At 39.4% G+C, this 9963-nt stretch overlaps 1 protein-coding gene across 1 annotated transcript in view; it reads left to right on the forward strand.

Annotated features, from left to right (window-relative positions):
- LOC147663491 (guanine nucleotide-binding protein G(i) subunit alpha-2-like) overlaps nucleotides 1–6813 on the forward strand; it is an 87169-nt gene extending 80356 nt beyond the window's left edge. Inside the window, exon 5 of the mRNA XM_086950411.1 lies at nucleotides 6216–6813. The gene's annotated coding sequence lies outside the window, so the exon portion shown is untranslated. The remainder of the gene's footprint in view (nucleotides 1–6215) is intronic.
- The last annotated feature ends 3150 nt before the right edge of the window (nucleotides 6814–9963 follow it).

The raw sequence follows: 9963 nt of genomic DNA on the forward strand, positions 1-9963 counted from the left end.
AGCATTGTATCTATCCTCAGAAAGTTAAACTTTGGAAATGCACGTATGCACTGGAACCGTTGTCAGTATTGCAGTCCGAGCTTACAACATTTCCTTCGATCGCTCACCCTAATAAGAAAGGCTTTGTATTAATTAACCATAAATAAAAGTTAAAACCGTATTATCATATGGTAACAAATATTACCTGAACTGTAGACGATGTCCTTCCCTGATCCATAATGATGTACTGTAAACTAGCAGCTAAAGTGTTTGTTAGCAGGGGGTTGGGCCTACTTGTGTCAAGGACTAAATAAACATGAAAACTTGCTGTCCTTGACCCCAAACAATATGTCCTGGGAGTTAGAATTCCACACCCCTGCAAACTGTTCTGACCATAAAGCTATTTTTTTTAAATCCTACCTTGTAGAGAAATTTCTCACTTTGCGCTAGTGTGGGGGTGGACTGAGGGTGTTTTGCATTCGATATAGGAAGGTCAGTAGAAGAGTGTACAGATATAGGCTAGGGAATGATGGAATGAATAGCATTTGTGAGCCTCGGTCGAATATCTGCTCACAGAACGCCAGGTCTTCCAGTTAGTGGGAGGCCTTTAAGGCAGAGCTACCATATTGTTAATTCTGCGCTGCTGGCAGGTAGAGGAAAGTAAACACATCTGCCTGTTGTTTTTTTGCATGTCAATATGAAGTGATATAGATGTATGACACTTCCTCAAACAAACCTGTCAACACGGGGGGGACATATGCAAAAGATTACTGCTTCCCCCTGTTAAACGGTCCATTAGCAACCTACCAGATTATAAATTCTTTAACATGGTTCTTCATTATTTTTGTAACCCCTTGAATGCACCCTTAAGAACGCCTATTCTGACTTGCTTTGTTGTGCAGCGACTTCTCGGCACACTCTGCAGCCGCACCAGTTACTTGGTTTCGCAGTGAGTGCTTGTGGGAGGAGACCATAGAAAACAGCCTTTTAAATTATTTTTCCTGTTAGATTATGCACTTTCACTACACGCTTTGCCATCCCCAGGCCATTGTTCATATTTTTCTTTTTTTCAGAAGATCTGAAATTTCACTTTGATCATAATCTTTCACTTCCTTTAATAATTTTTTCAGAGCCTGAAATGGACACTTTTCAAATGTTTACCCATGAGGCACTGTCCAATGAAAATTCCCTTTATGTTGGAGAGAGTACCTAGAACGAGTGTCCTAGACACAGTGTGCACAACTACTTCCCACAACTGGAATACAATCTGGCTAGAACTCTAATAAGTGTTTTTTAACATTATGAGCAAAAAATATATACACATACTGAGGCACTAGTATTCAACAAACAATAGTGCTACACATTATAACACTCGTAAACAAAATCTTGATCAAGTCGATTTAATTTCAAGGACATGATTCTTGTCAGCGAGTCTTTCACATGAAAGCTAGACTTGACTTTCTTTGAAGACTAGCAATGTAATTCATCCCAATGCATTTCGGGCTGTAACAGTAGCCATTCGTCAGGGGTGTCTAGAATCAAAAACATATAAATAAATTTGTGAAGAGATTCAACATCTAACTATGTTACATGCTTGACCTCATGCTGTGATGGACAATTCTCAATGTTTGTGAAAACTGTAAAAAGCCAATAGGGGAAAGGATCACTTGTCCTGCATAACCTAGGTTTGCATTTTTTCTACGTGTCATAATTAAAAAACATCCAGGTTTTGAAGAGGAAGAGTCAGCACAAGTCGTGCTCACCACGAGACCGCAGCAGGCCTCGCTTAATCCCTCGGACCCGTTGAGGCACCAAATTGAACCACGTAAGGTGCTTACAAAACCTTATCAAGACTAAGATTAATACATCTTTTTCCCTCACGTTGCTCCTTGAAAAGAAAATTTCTTTCTAGGATTTCACTTGCGGAGACGCCCACGATCTCTGGTAACACTCTACAGTGGTCCTGAAGAAAGCCCACTCGACACACGTGCAAACAAGAGCTGAAACATGTCGACCTTTTTAAGTATACTAGCCCAAAATAGTGCGTGAGAGTCCTAAATACTCTTTGAAACGCATGCCAAATATTTTTATTTCTATCTCTAATCCGGACTTATTAAAATCACACTCTGGCTGTATGAGATTTTATTTGATTTTACCCTTATAACACATCACTGATCACTACTGTCTTAACCAGGGGTAGTCCTTCGGGTGGAGGTTGCACAATCAATAACCCAATGATGATGCAGACACGTGTTCGATAGGCGGAGAACCAAGATATACCGCCCACACCATTCTTAAGACACATGTATGAGGGTTTTTTTTATTAGGACAAGTCGAAAAAATGCATACCTAGGTTATGCAGGACAAGTGATGCTTTCCTCTATTGATCTTTGCATATTGAGTTCAAGGAAGCAGAAAGGATCACACCTTCCTTCTCCCTTCCTTCTTGATAATTTAGTTAACTGCAAAAAGCCACCAACCACCACATGAAACTCCAACCCAGCTGGATAGATCTTCCAAGCAGAAAGTCTTGCCTCTATTAATCACCTATTATGCAGCAAGGTGCTCTGTAAATCAACTAAGTGAAGGAGTAAAAAAGGAGAATCAAAAGAATATAGGAAAAGTGTCAATGCACTAGAGGATACTGTGAGTGATCTACCTATGAACCGCCTATGAAAAAGCCAAAAGTAATATTCCAAGTGAAAACATGATTCTTACGAAAAAGCGTATTGTGAATTCTCATGTAGAAATGTGTGAGAGAAAAAAAACGCTTTTGTCGACAATCATCCATCTGATTGTGATAAACCCTATAAAATGTAACACAACCTTATGAGTGTTCAGTCCCAGCTGAAATAGCAGTGATTGCAACCATCGGTAAAGTCTGCTCTCTGGCAAAGTCTGGACCCAACTTCAAAAAACGAAGAAAGCCATAAAAAAGCTGCTCGAAAGTGTAATGGTGAAGTTGTGAACAAATAACAAAAGATGCAAACAAATACTTGCCCCTGGATAAAACCTTTTCTGAAGTCTGCAGGAAGCCTGAACCCAACTTCAAAAAAGAAAAACCACCAAAGACTACACCATAATGTAACGATGAGTAAACATGGTACATATATCTTGGTCCCCAACAAAAAAATATCTTGCCCTAATGTTCTCCGAAATTAGGTCCTCCAGAAAAGGGATCTAGAGTGAACCGCAACGCTGCTCATTAGGCGGAAATACGTATGGCGATTTACGTTCTTAAATAAATAAAATGTGCAACTGAAAGAGAGAATATACCCCTCTATTGTGAAGTTAATGAAGTACTGAAAGGTGAACAGCAACGTTTGTTGTAAGAAAGGAAATCGTAACATTTGTTGAAAAAAAAAAAAAACATGCCGATATGAATTCCTGGCCCTGAGTTTTCTGGCTGGGCCGGTGAACAAAACTTACCTAACTAAACTTTGTGATGGTTACAATTGACCAATATATCAAAGTTAAAGTCATTGTGTTCAATAATGGAGTTGGTTTTCAATTTCCCAAACCCAACGCAATGGATACCCAGGTTGAAAAATGCACTTTAGATGCTTTTTTTAACTTACTACTCCAATGAATAACATAACACAATGAGATTTATGCAGCACAACCGTGATGACAATGTTGTTACTTGATTTATCTGAACATCAATTGTCCTAGAACAAATTGCTGCTTATAAAAACATCATGAAAGTAAAGGTATGTATTGCATTAAGTATATCTGACTAGGATTTGAGTCTGGCAACTTGTGCCGTTACGTCACAGATAACATGAATTATACACGTTTTATATTTGGAATTCATAATCCAAAAAACGAGGTATAAAACTGTAAGTACATGAACATCGTATGTCTTGTGTAACATCTGAAAAAACAAATGATCCCTATAAAAAGGTTAAAAAAAACCACTCAGAATGGGGCCGTGAAATAAACAATGGCGGAGAGCCATAACTTAGATATGTGCAGTCATTGCTTATAGGGCTTGAAGAATAGGAAGACAAATAATTCTATATAATCCTGGATTTTTGAGGTTGAGAATGGGAATCGAGATATGTTGATGAGGAAGCATGTCTGTAATCCTGAGCTGTGACTGTGCTGGACCAGGTACAGGTAGAAGGTAAAGTATTCCGTCCAAGACCAAAAGACTCCAGATTAAAAAACTAGAATGCGCTTCTGCTCTTCAACGAGAAGCTCTCAAATATTTAAGGCATTTGTTGTAAGTGTGAATCATTAAAACGTCACCTTGGGCATTTCTGATTTGAGGTAGGTAGAATGGTGCAATTCTAATCAGTTATTCTTAAGAGATTTTTAGCTCAGAAAGCCAAAAATTCCATAAAAACATATAAAGGCTGTCTCTGAATCCTATACAAGGTTGTTTGCTTTGGCACCATACAGTCCCTTTTCATCAGAAAGCATAAAAGATGGTTAAGGTGATAGTGGTTTTGTGAGACCGTCTTGTTGCCACAATTTCTGGGCTTGAAAACATGGCCCGTGTGATCTGTGCTATGTAAAATTCACAAATGCTTAATTAGCAAAAATAAGTAAGTGCCAGAACACTCGTCAGGAGGCCACTGCAGCTTACTCCACCCATTGTCCCTGCCAGTGCTGCATTCTTCAGTACCAAAACCCCTAACCATCACATTGCTACAAGTGTGACAATTCAGACTATTCCAGGCCCTGAAAGTTATAAGAGTGGCTTGAGTGGCAGGTATTAGTTATTTGTGATGCACATTGTGTTAATAATAAACTGTTGTGATAAATTAGACAGACAGTGCCTCCATGTGGCAGGCTGCCATAGGTGCTGATGTGGGCAATTAACTCAGAGCACCAGAAACCACTGGCTTAAATTAAGCACTAGGGCACACACTTAGCTTTTCCCCTATTAACATACTGGATCTACGCAGTGAAGCAGCGTCTGGTGAGCAGCCCAATTGCGGTGCAGATCCGCCCTCCCTGGATATGCAACTGCAAAACCATGCATCTATAAATGCCCTTGTGAATTTTTCACTTGAGCCTTATGCACGTTTTGTAAAGAACTTTGCATAGGGTCCACCATGTCACTGTGAATCGGGTTCCTAACTTAATGATTATAATTAAGTAGAAATCTTCTCAATCAGTATCCTATTAGTGATCTTTAGAATATGACATGTTTTAGTCCTGATGCAATGTGGTCCTTCTTCAGGAGGATATATTATGTTTAGTGCTCCCAGTTTTATAGTATTTATTTTGTTGACATTTCGGCCTGTATTTATCCATATTTATTTTTGGCAAATTATATCTTCATTTATCAATATTTATTTTTTAGTTTTATGGAAAAATGAAGCTGAAATTAGTATATTTCCAATTTTTTTAACCAGTAAATATGCACTCCGGCTGTAAATACCAGCAGAAGATAAATCAATGCATGCACTTATAAGAAAATATGCAAATTCAAGTATCAACCTTGTGCATATCCACTGCTGTTAAAGCCTCTTTACTAAAATTCCTTTCTTTTTTAGCCCCCTTACCTATCAATCCACACAGCTATTGACCTGGCAGTCATGGCAGACAATAATTAGAATTACTTAAAATGCAACCCAATTTCCGTTTTTATCCACATTTAAAAATAAATAGACAAGAAAATACATGTTTTTGTCTGTATTTATCTGTAAAAACGGCTAACAGGTAGCCTTAATTATGTGCTCGCTGTTGTAACTCGCACAACATCCACACAAACTCCCTGCTGTCCGTATCCTGATCCTTGAGTAGGGTGGCTCTTGGCTAGGCGCCCCTCCTGACATTTCCATCACAGCATCTAAATGTGCTCTATGCCAAACAACCTGTGACATCACTGCCACACTTCCTACGCCAACGCTTTTCATGCAGATCAAGTAACTAGCACCCTTGTGTGCATACATAAGTATTTGCATGTCTTCCAGGATAAGGCAGGAACACTCAGAGCCCACACTAATGGCAGGAGCGGCACATAAAAATGGCAATCTCTGTGGAAATTAGATCACAAACGTTTCCACAGATATATTTGTGTTACGCTGAACCGCAAAAAAGTTTCACCCCCCCCCCCCCCAAACCTATTGTCTCCCCATACCACAAAAAACTTTCTGTGTAAAAATGTTGTAAATGTTTTATGAGGGTAGCATTTTCTTTAAAACACCATCCTGTATATATGTTAAAATCCAGACATTTCTGGTATTGTGCCTTATCTCTTCATTTCCTCTTTCTACTTCCAGGATTACTTGAACCAGTTTTTATGATGCAAGACAGGCGGCAGAGAAAAAGCAGATTTACTGCATCGTGTCAAGACTTCAGCTTTTAAATCCTTTTAAAATGAGTACAGACTTAGTAATTTGGGGGCAAGTGCCAGAATTTCAATATTTGTTGCACCCCCTTACTCCAACCTTACGCCTCAATCTAATCCCTTCTCCAGTTGCCTGGCGTTCGCACATTCCTTCTAAGGAAATAATTGGGCATATATTTTGTACGTTGTTTTATTTTTCCTCCCCACCATAAAGGCATTGCCAGTGCTTGTTTATTCCTGTAACTTTGTGTTTTTTAACCGTGAGCCTGTAGGCTTCTTTGCCTAAATGTTTTAATGAAAAATTATATGTCATTTTAAAAGTAAAGAATTTGATTTATTATGTTGAGATAATTTACAGCGCCTCTGAAAGATATATTGAATTGAAAATGTAGAGGTTTCCTGTTCTTATTGAGATTTAAAAAAAAAAAAAAAATACTCCAGCATGTCCTAGCCTGACATTTGTTAAAAAATGATGGTCTTGCACACAAAATAAAAAAAAATGTTACTTAAAAAAAGTCTAATTTAAAGGCAAAACATGTAATCTTATTTACTTTGCTTGAATAACAAATACTTTCTAAGAAAATGATATATATTTAAAATGTAAAAGTTCTAAGTGGTCAACCTGTCTTGATCCAAAATCTGCAGTCAGTTTTGTGCCTTCAGGATGTTGCTCGTATGTTTACAATATTTTCCTCCATAAATTTGCTTTCTTGATCTGCTGTGTAACAACCCATGACCTGCCTCCCATTAAGTGCCACTCATCCAGTGAGAGTATCTTTGCATAAAAAAGGCACATGTGACTTCCTGCTTGCATTTGCAGCCTTAAGACACCCCTGTCTGATACTTCAATCTTCTACTTACCATTTAGAAAGTAACTTCTTCCCCTGCCAGGAACAGCAGATGGTGAAGTGCCACTGGATCATCTCATCTGGCTTGGTTTGCAAGCAGGGGATTAGAGCTAACTCATCGCTTCGCCCCCAAGATTTGTAGTTAAAATAAACATTTTTGTAATCAAAGGAGGCCTTTCAGCAGCATAGCAGCCAAACATGGGCACTTTTGAAATGGGCCTTATTCAAGTGCCCTGTAACCTTATTTGTAAATAGTGACACCTGAGTATGCCAAGCATGGGAATGAAGACTGCAGAGCCAGAGCGAGCATGGACAACTGGCAACAGAATAGGCTGCCCCTTCTAACCCCCCCCCCCCCCCCCCCCCCACCAGCACCCCTCAGCCCTTCGAGGAACTGTAAGTAATGTAAGATGGATAATTCACTAATATAAGCTTTACGGGTGCCTGAAAAATCATAATACAAATATACCTACCCAAGCCATATGGTGGAAGAAAGTGGTTAAGGGGGGTGGGATTTGTATTTGATATCTGACATGTTTGTCTGTATCCTAAAATGGCTGGTCTGTCATTTGCTTTTTCCCCAAGCTGGCTCTGCTCTGACCCGTCAGCTTGTACTTGTACGCACCGCCCGGCTCGTGACCAGTTATTCTGTAGTCTTGACTCCACACAATCATGCCTCCATTCAACATGTAAGCTGTAATTTCTCAAATCTGCATAGAAGAGTGTCTCATTAGATACTGGGTAACTCTGATTTTTTTCAACATTTTTAGATATATGCCTGAAAATGTGTACATTTGTGAGCCCACGCTGACATTCATTTGCCAGCCATTTTTGCTATTTTCTGCAGCCTTTATTTTTTTTTAGGTTGAAACGATGCTGACCCCTGTAGGCACAGCAGCCATCTTCGGAAATTGTATCCATTTTCCATACATCTTTTGATGCCAACATTATGAAAAACTGTGAAACGGTTTAAAGATTGAAATGTCTACAAAGCCACACTTCCCCCGAAGATGTTGATCATATTTCCTTACAAAGACAGTTACTTGACTTAAAAAAAGTAACTGCAGATTGTGCAAATTTCTGGGTGTTTAAAAACATCTAATTTACATAAAGATTATCCTGAAAATCTGGAAAGGACTTCCTGGATCTATGTTGTACACATCTTTGCTAGTCCCTCGTTCCTCCCTGTTAAATATAAGAACAGAGAAAAATGTATAGCTCCACTTTGTTTCCTTGGATTTTTTATTCTCAGATGGATATGTCTTGGTGGTTTGAAACCGCTGGAAGTTTTAGGTGTTGAGCCAAAATTTTGGTCACTTTCTGAACATGAAAACCCTTGCATGTCTTGTCCTCTGTGTTTATTTCTTTCTGTAGGTTTTGCTCAGTTTGGAGCACTGTAACACATTTGTTTCATGCAAGCATTTGTCTGTACATGTCAACCTTTCCCACAGAAATGACAAGACTTGGGTCTTTTCCTCTCTCTAACTTTGTTGGAGATTATTGAACTTGATGTCCACATTTTCTCAGTCCAATCTTCCTAATTTCTCACTGTTGACATTAACACACATTGGTTTCCAGACAAGGCTGCTGTATATGCCCCAAAGTCAGGCTATGCCCCCATCATCCCCCCATAACTCATCGCTGGAGCATAGACTGCTATATGTAAAGCGGAGTGGCAAATCTCTGCTCCGCCCCTTCTCCCGACCCCCGCCTTTCCTCTCCTGTAAGGGATGTTGTTGGGACTTTTTAGTAAATGTGGATGCAGCGTAGCTTTTATCACATGATGTTTTATGAAATTGTTCACATGGTTTGAAATAATAAAATGTAGAAAGAAAATGGTCTGTGTTACTTTTTTTTTTGCTTAAAGCATCAGTCCGAGGTAAAGTTAGTGGGGAAACGCCACTCTGTGCCATAGTTCATCATGACATGGCGAATAATGGGTTGCAAGATGTAGCAATAAGACTATAACCATGCAGTGGAAAGGTTCTGCACACCAAGTGAATGCAAGACACACTACTATAGCAAAAAGTCTGCAAAACGGGGGTCTCTGGCGCGGTGGGATAGCCCTTAACTTTGCGATATATGCTGAGGATGAGGAGTACAAGTTTTGTTACCTCTTCACCAGAGATGACCAGGCATTGGGCCACTTGAAGACCTTTTCCTATCTTGGTACTAGATTAGTACCCCCTTTTTTCGCACTGTTGCTATTCGCCGGCTATATTTAAGTAAAGACAAGAGATTGACTAAATAAGATATGTGTGAAATTCAGAAGAGACGGCTTGAAAGTCATGAAAAGCTTATGAGATGAATAAGAAAATGTGTCGCTGGAAAAAGGAATTGACTTTTAGGATTCTGTAAATAGGGCTTGGGGCGCTTTCCCGGGGGAAAAGATAGCAAAGCAAATATAATTTGGGGGTAGAACAGAAACATACCACTGAGAGTGTAATAAAATGGATTATTATTTGTAATCGGTGACGGCCCACCACAAGGATAATTGCAACTCTTGTGTGAACTCTTAAAGTCACTAAATTCACCTGAACCCAGTCCTCTGGTAGCTGTTGGTCAGAGCATAGACCTTAACTTATGGGGAAACGGCGCTTACATCGCATGCGGTACAATGCATGCTATTACAATGCGGTTGATACAAAGGGGGGCGCGCTAAACTAAGGAATAGTATAAATTACTATTCTGACACCTGCCCTACTGTTGCGCACACTGGAGTTGGAATAGTAAATTATACTATTCCCAAGTCCAGCGCGCCCCCTACAGCAAGTTATTGAAACAACTTGCGTTGGAATGATTCACGTTTTAACAATGCGGTCATTGTAACAA

Source organism: Lissotriton vulgaris, unplaced genomic scaffold, assembly GCF_964263255.1.
Source record: "Lissotriton vulgaris unplaced genomic scaffold, aLisVul1.2 SCAFFOLD_3435, whole genome shotgun sequence".
NCBI classification, from domain to species: Eukaryota; Metazoa; Chordata; class Amphibia; order Caudata; family Salamandridae; genus Lissotriton; species Lissotriton vulgaris.